The 14,081-nt window shown below is 45.4% G+C and overlaps 1 protein-coding gene and 1 pseudogene across 1 annotated transcript in view; both read left to right on the plus strand.

Annotated features, from left to right (window-relative positions):
- The window catches only part of LOC142468314 (uncharacterized), a 45,685-nt pseudogene extending 33,927 nt beyond the window's left edge, over positions 1-11,758 (plus strand).
- Positions 1-14,081, plus strand: part of LOC142468142 (uncharacterized) — a 493,482-nt gene that overhangs the window by 304,486 nt on the left and 174,915 nt on the right. The window lies entirely within an intron of this gene.

Raw genomic sequence — 14,081 nt, forward strand, 5'->3', positions numbered from 1 at the left:
CCCCTGGTGCGCTGTGTGCATCTGTATTTTTCGTTGCGAGGTAAGTTTGCCTTAGGGCGTTCCTACACAAGAGTGACTAGGAGTACCTTGACGCATCCAGCAGCAAGGGGCTTATTCTACCTGACAACGCGTGACAGCACGAGCGCGGCGCCTCTGCTTCCATTTAAGGTAGAACCATGCTACTCCCTAAGGAGCCGGATACATTGGGAGAACCCAACTAAATGTGAGAGGGATCGATCTATTATACCAGGGGAGGGTCCCACTGTAAGCCTCAGTAACTGGGCAGCACTACTGAAGTAAGCCCACCCCCCTGGCACATGCTCCAACGGATTCCAGCGTAGCACCTGGAAACCACAACAAAATAACATCCCAGTAGGGAGACTCACATGCTGGAGCGTGTGAGTGGAATTTAACTCTAACACTGCCTGCTCCTTACCAGGACTTATAATGTTGGGGCCAGGAATACATAGCCTGGGGCACATGGATACACACTCCCCCTGGTGAAACTCCTCATCGTCCCCGTATGAGGTAAATAGATTTGCAAACCACCAACAAATTTATAACATAACAATAAAGTGCTAACGGTAAAGTGCATAACAAAACATAACAGTGCATAACCTGTAGCACATTTAACAGGGCACTCCCAAACAGGGGAAACCATAACCATTGCAGCACAGCTCCTGCTCTGTAAATAGGTTTTGGTAGTAGTGGGCCAGATCAAGTTTGCAGATCAGCCATCCCTGTCCGGTACCGTGACCGAATAGCACCTCTTCTGTCCCTTTTCACTAATATATTCACCTCTATCCATATAGATATTTCTGCCCACTTTCCATAGTCTCATTAGGTACCCTACCCTATCGTCAGTGTAGTGAGTCTGACTGCTGCAGCGGGAAGACATATAGTCTAATACGGCATCTCTGACCCATTCCTCCCCATATTCCCCCACTCCTCTCATGACGGGTTCAGGCAGATAGGGATAAACCTAGGCATGGGATTTTCTATAGTGCTGGATTATTATCCGATCAGCTATGCTATTTTTGATTACATTTTGACCACAAGCCTGTGTTGGCAGTACCCAGAACAACGACTCTTCCGGTACTTAGAGCTTAGCCCCATCGCAATATCCCTGCTGCGATTTTAGATACACACATACAGTTAGGTCTGGAAATAATTGGACACTGACACAATTTTCAGAATGTTGGCTCTGTACGCCACCACAATAGATTTGAAATGAAACAACCGAGATGCAATAGAAGTGCAGACTTTCAGATTTTTTTTCAACCAAAATTGTTTTTATTGAGAGCATGGTACATTCACAACAATGTCTGCCAACCCAATGTCATACATAAATGCCACCACACGTCCTCCTTTATTTAACTTGAACCAACATCGACGCACTGGGGGGACGCACTGACAAACAAGACCTTAGACAGGGATTCAAAGGAAAAAAGGGGGAGGAGGGGGGGGGCAGCAGTCTCCAGAATTCATCCGGCTACTTCTGTCACATCATCAATAAACACTACCATTGGAAGCCATGCATGCCCATGCCATCACACTGCCTCCACCGTGTTTTACAGATGATGTGGTATGCTTCAGATCATGAGCCGTTCCAAGCCTTCTCCATACTTTTTTCTTCCCATCATTCTGGTACAGGTTGATCTTAGGTTCATCTGTCCAAAGAATGCTGTTCCAGAACTGGGCTGGCTTTTTTTAGATATTGTTTGGCAAAGTCTAATCTGGCCTTTCAATTCTTGAGGCTTATGCATGGTTTGCACCTTGTGGTGAACCCTCTGTATTTGCTCTCGTGAAGTCTTCTCTTTATCGTAGAATTGAATAATGATATGCCTACCTCCTGGAGAGTGTTCTTCACTTGGCTGGATGTTGTGAAGGGGTTTTTCTTTACCATGGAAAGGATCCTACGATCATCCACCACTTTTTTGTCTTCCGTGGACGTCCAAGCCTTTTTGTGTTGCAGAGCTCAGCAGTGTTCATTTTTTCTCAGAATGTACCAAACTGTTGATTTGGCTACTCCTAATGTTCCTGCTATCTCTCTGATGGATTTTCTTTTCTTTTTTTTTTGCAGCCTAAGGATGCCCTGTTTCAGTTGCATTGAGAGCTCCTTTTACCGCATGTTGTGGGTGTAGAGGGAGAGAGGGGGTGGCCCGGTATTAAAGGGGTTGCACCCCATTTGGCCACCCCTGACCGCACCAGGGAGACAAGGGGTTAACTGGGCTGAGGTCCAGAAATGTGATGTAACCCTTGTTATGACATGTAAATGTATTTTCCCCTGTTCCATTGTAATGTCTGGTTACTCAGTGTTTGCATCACACACACACTAGAATCCATCCGGGAGCACAAGGGTTAATAATTCTTTAATGATTATAGCTCTTTGTGTAAGTTTCCCGCCTTTTCGGACACCATTTTGCAGGTCCCCATTGGCCGCCATTAGGGCTCAATGCATTTCAATAGGAATTTGTGCTGTTTTCGTCCTGTTTCCTGTAGTGACCAGCAGGTGGCGTCCGAGAGGGAGAGCGGCGGTTTCCCATTGAAAGTCAATGGGCTCATTGACTTCAATGGAGATGCCTCGAGGTAACCTAGTTGGCTGCCGTCCAGACCGCAAACCGCAAAGCGGATACAATGTCCTTCAAAAGAGCTAAAATCACTGGGTCAAGTTCAACGTCAATTAGCGGGGAAATAAACTGTTTTAGGGCACCTAGGGATAAAATTCTTTTTGCCCCTAGTTCCTAAGCGTCCCCCCACTCGACCACCACCGGGTCCCCGAATCCTGGACCCCCGATAAGGGTCGAACCAGATAGAGCGGGTCGCGCCATAGGCTTTGCCGGCCGGCGGCAGAAACGGCTCAGAAAAATGACTAAGTGAGAAATGCTGAATTTTAGGAATCCATATCTCCGGTTCCGGAGGGTTCAGCGGATCAGGGTTTGGGGTATCTGTAGCCACTGCTCCGGCATCGCTGCAGAACCATCCTTGACCCGCTTGGACCAACCCGACGGAGTATGGACCCCCTTGAAGTTCGGGACTTTTCCCATAGACTTCAATGGCAGAAAACCCCCATTGACTTCAATGGCGGCGATTTACCATTGAAAGTCTATGGCGGAGCTGCCCGTTGTTTTCAATGGGGATTTAGTGAAAAGCTGAGATTTCTTTTTCAATGGAGATTTTTGTATTAAAATGATTTAATGTGCATTGGTGTAACTCCGGTTTCTTAGGTCGTAGCCAGTCGCTTTTTGGACCATATGGTGTCCCAGTTCTGGCAATGCGAACTGGGAAGTTTGGACCTGCTAAACCTAACGGAACCGGATATTTTAATACGTTTATGTTTTATGCTTAATAGTGTATCTTAAGGTATGGACAAAGACCCAGAAGAAATTCTTTTGGGCCATAAGGTAGCAGATGGCCCTGGGGACGCCGCTATGTCTAGGATTTAAGTGCTGTTCAAAGAGTTTTATCACCCTCACTGTTTATCCGAAGCCCAAACCAGGGCAGGTCTTAAGTGTTCCAGTTAACACCTTTCAACAAAGGTTTTCCTGCCAGAACTCCAAATGGTAGACTGTCTGGCATTCCTGACGTAAATGTGGGGCTTCAGAAATGAGACCCCCAGAGTTCTACTGCGCATGTGCCAACTAGCAGGGGGGCATGGGTCAGAATGCTTTCCCACGTTAGTGAGTGGCTGGAGGTAATTGTAAACCAATCCCCTGTGCTTAAGGTTAAGAATAGAAGGAGAATGGTTTATAAACTGCTGTCCACCCATATATCCTTTGTCTTCGTTTGCTGATATGGTTACCTGATATCACCTGAATGATTTCCTCACTGCTGAAAGAAATGCTACATCATACTTCTCATTCCCCAACCCTTAAGTAAGTGTACTTCTTGTTTGTTACTGTATTATCTGTTGTGTTCACCTTTATTCTAAGGAATAAATACAATTTATTATATCTTAAGCCTCGTTCAGTTCAAACCCAATTATTTTTGTGTAATATTAATAAGCCTGTGGAAGCTATCGTCACAGTGGGTTCACAGCAACAGCTTCCAAATGCGAATGCCACACCTGGAATCCACTCCAGACCTTTTACCTGCTTAATTGATGATGAAATAACAAAGGAATAGCCCACACCTGTCCATGAAACAGCTTTTGAGTCAATTGTCCAATTACTTTTGGTCCCTTGAAAAAGAGGGGGCTACATATTAAAGAGATATATAATTCCTACACCCTTTCACCAATTTGGATGTGAATACCCTCAAATTAAAGCTGATAGACTGCACTTTAAGCCCATATTCATTCTTTAACTGTAACTTGAATTTATTTTGGAGCTAACTACATATTGTGACAAACGCCCCTCTTTTGTAGTGCTGACGTCTGTCTGGGTTCTTCCCGACACAGTCTTCTAGGGTTATTTAATACAAAAAACAGGATCATGCAAAGTATTCAGCTGCTTAACTCAGGCTTCTGCCTGCTTTATTTTCATCCAAGTAAGGTACTGCAGCTTTAACATGTGTAGGTTAGAGGTACTCAGATACTTTCATTCAGCAGTTCACACATTTAGTGTTACAGTATTTCCCACATTGTTATTTTTAAGAAATAAAACCAAAATCATATAAACAAAATCCTATCCCTTTCAGGGATCTAACTACACATAGAATCAGCCTCTAACTGCTGCTGGGCCAACTAACCTGGTTCCCCCAGTTTAAAACAATGCCCTCTCAATTAGGGTCACTAGATACAGCATAGTCCATTACAAACAGTAATACATCTTTGTTTGGCTTATCTGTTTTGTGGTGGGAACTCGGACCCAGGTGTCCGGCAAATCCTCTGGGACTGTGATACTTGGAGGGGCCGTCAACCCCGAAACAGGGGAGCAGCGATACCCCCAGCCTCCAGGCTCTAAGGAGAGAGCGAGAAATGCAAAACCTCTCTGCTCTAAATACCTGTGCATGTGATTAGAAGAGCAGGTGAGGGAGAACTAGAGCCATTGTAATCTGTGGTCTGGATTTTCCATCCAGCTGCCTGAGTTAATGTGAAGCTGTGGACCGGATCATTTTTAGCTATTCCTGCACTTTCTGCTCTAAAATGGGGCAGAAAGCTGCCTAACATCTTTGGACTATGTCACATATCCCCCTCCCCAGCTCACACCTACTGGGGTGAGCGGCCATGGACCTCACTGGGGTGAGCGTCCTACCTGAAATACTTGAGCTAACTCCTCAGTACAACATTAAGTATTCACATGATACGAATATGAACTTCATTATAAATTTACCAACCGAAAAGGGCATTTTTTTTTTTTCCATATTGTAAGCTACCAATATTTTTTCTCTTATACTACAGCCTTGTAATCTTAAGGGCCATCAACCCTGTATATTAATTTGTAGTTTAGCTACATTTTCAACACAGAGAACCAATATAACATTGTAATATTGACAAAATGCTTATTTGCATAGTTAAGTGTCCGTGACATAGTCCACACGTGTAATAAAAAAAATTAATCGGTCAGTTCCCCCAAACTTTTTTTTTTTTTTTTTTTTTTTGACTTCCAGTCTATTGCATCCTTTGACTTTATTTCATAGTCCGCTGCAACCTGCAAATGACTGGACTGTTTCTTTAGCTTCTGATGAGACCCTTGGACCGGATTCTCCTTGGCTCCACAGTGTGGTCCAGATTGGTGAGATATGGAACTATTCAGGCGCCGTGTTAACCTTCGTTGTTTTTTCTTTTCAATCTTTGATTTCCCTTTTGTGGCCATTACCAGGCCTTTGGGTTTTGGAGACCTAGTTGCCTCTGTACAAACGTAGTCCATATTAACCATGTCATCAGGATCTGTCAACAAGTTTGTGTTTTCAGGAACTGCCACCCACTTGGCTAAAACATCTTCTGTGTTGTCCTGGGTGTGTCCACTAGTTTGATAATCTTCTGGACAACGTAAATGAAATTGAGGATCTGGATTTTTGAATTCCAGATCAGGGAGTATATTCTCAGGAGGGTGCCTATCTGTTTCTGGAATAACAGCAGCACAATCAAAGTCAATTCTTTCTCCTTCCTCTTTGTCATCAGTGAGGGCATTGAGTTTACGTTCCCTGGTCTCCTTTTGTGACCGTGTCTCTTTTAGCCTTGGAATCTCTTTCTCCAACTTCATCTTTATAGCAAATCGTAATATTGCAACAGCATTGAAGATACACGTATAGGAACGTACAGCTTGCTTGGTTAGGAGGTAGGATTGATAGCCCGACTGAACCACTTTAGCCGCTTCTCCCATGTCCGTCATCTGTTTCAGAGCGAGGTTTAACTCTGTTTCATTTTCTCTATTCTTGACCTGCAGCTGCAGGTGCTCCTTCCGGGTCTTGTCCAGCTCCAGCTGCAGCCGGGCCCCCTCATTTGCCATGTGGTCCAGCTGCTTGTAGATATCGGCCATCTCGCTTTTATAGCGCAGTGTCAGGCAAACCACCTGACGGACGGACACCTCCTCTCTCTTGGCGCACTGTATCTCGCGCTCAGCCATCTGCTTCTGCAGCTCTTCAACCTGATCGTGCCAGACCTCCCTCAGGGTCTTCACCTCTTCCTGGTGCTTGCTCTGGGTTTGCATCAGCGCCTCCATTTTTTGGAGCTCTGCAGTTTGTGTCGCCTGGATCGCCGCTGATTCTGTATTCTGCAGTGCTTCCTGCATTTCTAACTTTTCCTGGATCAATTGCTTCTCCACTTTTCCTGCTTGGTGAAGCTTCTCATCACCTTCACTGATCTGGTCAGTCAAGTCTGAATTTTTCTGTGTCAGACTTACATTCTCTCTTTTTACAGTCTCTAAATTACTCAGGGTATTCTCATAGGTTTTCTTCAATGTACACAGCTCAGTGCTGCGAGCGTAGACCTCATGGCGTGAGAGTTCCAGCTCTGCTTTAAGCGCGCTAGCCTCTTGCCGAGAAACCCCCAACTCTGTGATGAAGTTTTGCACATCTTTCTGGGACATCTCATAGCATAGTTTCCAGTCAGTTCTTGTTTTCTTTGATTCGCTTGGCTCTCTGCCTATGATGGTAGCAGTAGCCTTTGTCATCTCTAGGCGTGTCGTCATTCCTGGGACGATTGCGCCAGGCCCTATGGGCTGTTGCTCATCTCGGCGCCTTTCTGACGCATGTCCTGACAGTGCAGGTTCAAGTGGCTCGGTCACTTCCCCTGTGACTTGAGGAACAGTTTTCTTTCTTTTTGCTTTATTAGCTCCAGAGATATTAGTGGTCCTGGGCACACACTCACTGTTATCAGCTTCCACATCTTGCTTGCACTCACAGGGCGTTGCTTGCTTTTGCAGCTGTTTGTCTTTGAAAATTTTGGGGCACACATCTTCCATGTGACCTACTTCACGACAGGCCCAGCATACTAAATTCATCTGTGGGTACGGCTCTCCTCCAGGGTCGTGATCATAGTATGGCCTGAAGGGACACTGTTTTGTATGGTTACGTACATTACACAACAAACATTTCACGTCGGCCATTTTAGAAACCCGGCAGGGACAATTTGCTAGCTGCAATTTCACTCACTTCAGCAGCTTACATACAGCACTTGCTAGCTGCAAATTCACTCACTTCAGCAAAAGGCATTAGCTTTACAAACAGCACTTGCTAGATGCAATTTTTTTTTTTTTTCAGCAAAACATTTTGGTTTTCTGTTTGGGTTCAGGGTGCTATTGCATCCACACTTCGCACATTCTCTGTGTATGCTAGAAGCACAACTGATATACACAGTGGGACAGACTTCACTCATAGCATCTGTACTTTAGTTCAGCTCGGCGGCCATTTTAAACCCCCACATTTATTTGCAAACCCACAGACTTTTTTTTAGTGTCTGCCCGCATTCTCCACCATATGTGACAAACGCCCCTCTTTTGTAGTGCTGACGTCTGTCTGGGTTCTTCCCGACACAGTCTTCTAGGGTTATTTAATACAAAAAACAGGATCATGCAAAGTATTCAGCTGCTTAACTCAGGCTTCTGCCTGCTTTATTTTCATCCAAGTAAGGTACTGCAGCTTTAACATGTGTAGGTTAGAGGTACTCAGATACTTTCATTCAGCAGTTCACACATTTAGTGTTACAGTATTTCCCACATTGTTATTTTTAAGAAATAAAACCAAAATCATATAAACAAAATCCTATCCCTTTCAGGGATCTAACTACACATAGAATCAGCCTCTAACTGCTGCTGGGCCAACTAACCTGGTTCCCCCAGTTTAAAACAATGCCCTCTCAATTAGGGTCACTAGATACAGCATAGTCCATTACAAACAGTAATACATCTTTGTTTGGCTTATCTGTTTTGTGGTGGGAACTCGGACCCAGGTGTCCGGCAAATCCTCTGGGACTGTGATACTTGGAGGGGCCGTCAACCCCGAAACAGGGGAGCAGCGATACCCCCAGCCTCCAGGCTCTAAGGAGAGAGCGAGAAATGCAAAACCTCTCTGCTCTAAATACCTGTGCATGTGATTAGAAGAGCAGGTGAGGGAGAACTAGAGCCATTGTAATCTGTGGTCTGGATTTTCCATCCAGCTGCCTGAGTTAATGTGTAGCTGTGGACCGGATCATTTTTAGCTATTCCTGCACTTTCTGCTCTAAAATGGGGCAGAAAGCTGCCTAACATCTTTGGACTATGTCACAATATACACAATAGGCCCACGCCAGGCCTCTCTGACGCTGGCATGTGTCGCAACTACCGGCGCGCTGCGACATCACAGAGAGGCCTGGCGTGGGACAGTGCAGGAGGTAGGCCAGCAGCTGGGGAGATGCTCGGTGGTGACGAGATACTCGGCTTCGACAAGAGGCCCAACCAGCGCTGGCTGGGCCCCCACGCAGCTACCAACAGGACAGTGAGCCATAAAATGGCTCATCCTTGAAAAGTTGCACCCTCCATTTTTTTCATGCGGTTTAAATAAATGATTTTTTTATGTTATTCACCCAACTCTGCTGTGCGCTGGAATTACATTGTTTGGATATCCCTGCCCTAGGAGAAAGGTGGATATAACCTTTGCTGCAGCAATAAGCTTGGGAAGTATATTATTTATATTTTTTTTCTTACAATTTCTTTTGAAGATTTTTTTAAACCGTTATTTAGGGCACTTTTTGTTAAACAGTTTTAATTGCTGTGTAGCACAAATCAGGAAACATTATGTGACATTACGGCAGGAACGTCGGTTCCTAATTTATTTAATCAACCCAGTTAGCCTACTGTAAGCTGTATATTTACCCCTTTGTGGACTTTAGTGGTCAGATACTCATGGGATGCCAATGGCTAGTTGGTCCCTTTAGCCACTAAAAGGTTAATATATCACAAAGTACAACAAAAGTTATTTGCTAAGAACAATATATGAAGAACATTGATACAGGGAGTAATGTGATTTCTATTACTGGAGTGAGGAGGAAATATTTATTTCCACGTATGAGACATAATTGTAAAATGATTAATTGGGGTGTTTCTTTGCCTTCCTCTGGGTGAATATAACTATAACAATGTAGCTTTAATTATATTCAGTATGTTGCACAAGTAGAATTTTATAAAAGTTGAACTCAATGAACACATGTCTCTCATCCAAATCTACTCTGATGCATTGCAATGTTACATTAATACATTTTCTCACCATAGATGCATCTTCAGCACATGACTGGTCTGTGAACAAGAAGCAATGTAAGAACTGTCCCAAACATCATAAATTACATGAGGGGTTAATGGAAATATGTTTTAAGGACTTCAACATTGCATAAGTCTGTATGAGAATTGGAACAAGATTACCAGAAACTCGGCAGAGCATTCCTATACATCATCAGCCTTTTATTAAACTTACAGATGCCACAAGACAAGGAGAGGGTTTAAAGAACAGAGACATGAACCCCTACAGTGGGACATACGGTAATGTTATACCGCAAATAATCCCCACAGGGGCGAGACCCTATAACTGCTCTGAATGTGGGAAAAGCTTCAGTCGGAAATCAGAACTTGTTATACACCAAAGAATCCATACAGGGGTGAAGCCTTATAACTGCTCTGATTGTGGGATAAGCTTCAGTAAGAAAGCGCATCTTGTTACACACGAAATAATCCACACGGAAGAAATCCTTTAACTGCTCTGAATGTGAGAAAAGCTTCAGTCATAAATCGCATCTTGTTAGACACCAAAGAATGCACACAGGGGTGAGACCCTATAACTGCTCTGAATGTGGGAAAAGCTTCAGTCAGAAATCAGATCTTGTTATACACCAAAGAATGCACACGGGGGTGAGACCCTATAACTGCTCTGAATGTGGGAAAAGCTTCAGTCAGAAATCAAATCTTGTTACACACCAAATAATCCACACAGGGGTGAAGCCTTGTAACTGCTCTGAATATGGGAAAAGTTTCAGTCAGAAATCAGATCTTGTTATACACCAAGGAATCCACACAGGGGTGATGCCTTTTAACTGCTCTGAATGTGGGAAAAGCTTCAGTCAGAAATAAAGTCTTGTTACACACCAAAGAATCCACACGGGAGAGAATCTATAACTGCTCTGAATGTGGGAAAAACTTCAGCCAGAAATCACATCTTATCTTGCACTTCTCTGCTGTGGATGCCGGCTCTGTTCTTGATCAAAATATCAATCTCTCGAGGCGCATGATCGATGGCAAGGAGTATGGCAGCATACCCTACTAGCTCCGTGCCTCGCTCTATACAATAACACATACAAAAACGGAAAATTAAACGTTGAAAGCCGAAAAACAGAGCAAACACAAGCTACAACTGCAGAGATATCGAAAAAGCTCACCAAAACCCCCAAGAAAAAGGGTTTACCCGAGTATTTTGGTGGGGGAAGATCCGGCAGGACGGCCACGGCAATGGCGCCCACCTCTCGCACGGATTCAGAGTCGGAGGAAGAGGGTGAGAGGAACCCAGGTTAAGATCAGGGACTGCTACCTGTGAGGCGCTGCGACTTCGAGCGCCTGTATACTGACTTGAAATCCCTATTACAAGCAGAAATTAAAGCACTGGGCAAGGAAGTGGGGAGCCTGGGCGCACGAACAAATGAACTAGAAGGGAAGGTGGATGCTAACGCTAAAACGGGACAGAAGAATGCCAAAAAAAGGCGGACTTACAGCTGCAGATAAATGAGCTCCGAGAGAGACAAGAAGACGTGGAGAACCGCGACCGCCGCAACAATGTCCGCCTCAGAGGGATACCGGAGAACATCGGGGACTGTGAGGAGTATGTGGCGCGGTGGCTGGAGAATCTCTGCTCGGACACTCCAAAAGACAAGCTCATAATGGACAGGTGCCACCGAGCACTGCATTCCAGGCCACAACAAAATGAACAGCCACGGGACATTATTGTGCGGCTCCATTATTACACGGCAAGGGAGGAGGTGCTGCAAAAAGCAAGGAATGCCGCCAACATGGAGTTCGAAGGGGCAAAAGTACTGGTCTTCCAAGACCTATCACCATCAACCCTGGCCCGTCGTAGAAGCCTATGGCCCATTACAAAGCTACTAAGGGACAAAGGGATTCGTTATCGCTGGACATTTCCGTTCGGGCTGCTGGTAGTCCAAAACGGACATCCAATATCCATGAAGTCCCCAGAAGAAGGACCCGAGTTCCTTAAAAAACTCGGGCTGCGGGAAAAGCCCCCAGGCACAGGAGAGGAGGAAACAGCCCCGGAACCCTCATGGACAACGGTGGGGAACCCGGCCACTAAAGGAGCTGATCAGGGGTGAAGGAGCCCACAACAACGATTATAAACCTTTGTGGCATTGCTAAGACACAATTGAAAAGTTGAAAAGTTTTCGGTTAACACAGTTACAAGTTACTCCTATGCTGAAGTCTAACCGGAGAGGCACCAGCAGATAGCTTAAACTTCCCCTGTAAGCTACCGCTGAGGCTTGCAATATCCTTCAAACACCATACTATGGACAGTGAAAACCTGTTAAAAAGACACTTGACTTACCTCGTGGGGGCGGCATGGTGCCCAAGATGGCGGAGACAGCGCATTCAGCGTGGCACACAGAACCAGAAAGGCGGGAAGATCGGGTTGAGCGGGAAGCGCGGCTGACGATGCGTCCACCTCGATGAGTTGCCCATACCAAAATGGCGTCCACAGGAAATACGTCACCGGAAGGGGCGGAACCCGGGGTGGCCATCTTGGAGGTGGCGCGGGACGCAGGAAATACCGGCAACCACGTTGTCACGGTAGCTTATGACAAGGTATAATGAACACCAAATATCTGGGTTGAACTGAACGAGGCTTAGATATAATAAAATATATTTATTCCTTAAAAAAGGTGAACACAGCAATATAGTACAATTAACAGACAAGAAGGTAACACTTAATTAGGGTTGAGGGATGGAGAAGTATCAGCTAGCAATTCTCCAGCAATCCGGTGACATTCCAGGTGGAATCAGAAGCACATCTAAAAACTGTAGGGTTGACACAGTTTATATACCTGTGTTACCCTATTCTTAACATTGAATACAGACTATTGGTGAACAATTATCTGTATCCAATCCCTAACGTGGAGACACAGATTAACCCCTGCCCCCCAGCTAATTAGCCCATGTGTACTGGGACTCTATGGGTAGCCCCATAATTAAATCAGGGGCAACGACCAGTCTACCAAATGAAGTATCTGCATTGTTTGTAGGTGTAGACATAACACTTACAAACCACTCCAGTTTGATGATTCTCCACCCTCAGGTAACAATTAGAGTGGCAGTCTGTTGATTAGTACTTGGTCTGTTGATTAGTACTTAGTGTAAACAATCAGGGCAGTTTAACTTTTTATCACAGTGCTTAGGCTCAATGAGCCGGCTGCCCTTCATGACCTATTAGCATAGCAGATGGAGTCTGCATTTTCAGAGCAGATCCAAAATACCATACATATACACTTTACTATCTACACATATTAATAAGTTCCATTCTGGTGGGCTCAGTGGGTCGAAATTTGCCAGTTCTTAATGCCTACAGTGACTCCACACATTGGCCAAATATTAACTCTCTGCGACCTCCAGAACTGGAGATACAGAAATGCACTTTAAAACATTAAAATACAGGATTATAATGAAACATTGGAACAGGGGAACATACATTTTCCTGACCTGACAAGGTATAAACCACATTCCTGGACCGCAGTCCAGTTAACCCCTTGCCTCCCTGGTGAGGTCAGGGGGTGGCCATATGGGGTGCAACCCCTTTAATTCCGGACCAACCCCCTCTCCCTCTACACACGTCATCCAGAAGAACCAGAAGTCGCAGCACCAACATGCAGGGGATCGAGCGACGGAGGAGGGAGACCACCTGGGGCCGGCGCAACACAAAAACGGAGACGGAGCTGCACCAGACAGGCCATGCGGCAGAGAGTGAAGAGCACAGAAGAAGCACGGAGTGAACAGCGCAGACTATTCCGGAGACATTAAAAGAAAGAGTGTGGCTGTGATTTCTGACAGAACGCAGGGGGCGGCGGAGAGAGAGAAAGAAAGGTTGAGGGGCAGCAAAAGAGTGGCGTGGGTCGTACCAAAAAGGAGTCCGAAGAAGGAAGAGGGTCAGGGAAAGTTGGATGATAAGCAAGGAGGGGGAAATGAAGCTTAGCGAGGGGTGATAGAGCAAGTGGAACAAGTAGGTGGCATAGGGTAGACGGTAAGGACGAGAGAGGAAGTAGATAGAAGGGTTGAAGGCTGGACTAGAGAGGCGAAGGGAGGGGAGTCGAGGTAGGGAAGGCAAGTAGACAAGAAGGAAGGGGGACGTGACAAGTTAGAAGGCAAGAGTAGTTTAGCAAAGTGAAGGGACTAGTGGAAGTGATGGAGAGATATTAGAGAAGAAGAGGAGATTAAAAAGGGGTAGGAGTAAGGTGAGAAGGCTGCACCAAATTAAGAAGCTAGAAAGGGTGGGGCGGGATCAGAAGGGAGGCAGAGGGGACTCACGTAACCAAGATATAGATAACTCAGGTATAGACAAGGATCCAGAAACATAACAGCAATACATGCGGTAATTCCGATCACAAATGACACTCGAAAAATAGGACTCTGCGGCACGCCTGGCCATACACCATGCAGGGGTAGCAGGCTCCACACAGTGAA

Source organism: Ascaphus truei, chromosome 1 (assembly GCF_040206685.1).
Source record: "Ascaphus truei isolate aAscTru1 chromosome 1, aAscTru1.hap1, whole genome shotgun sequence".
In the NCBI taxonomy this organism is placed as follows: Eukaryota; Metazoa; Chordata; class Amphibia; order Anura; family Ascaphidae; genus Ascaphus; species Ascaphus truei.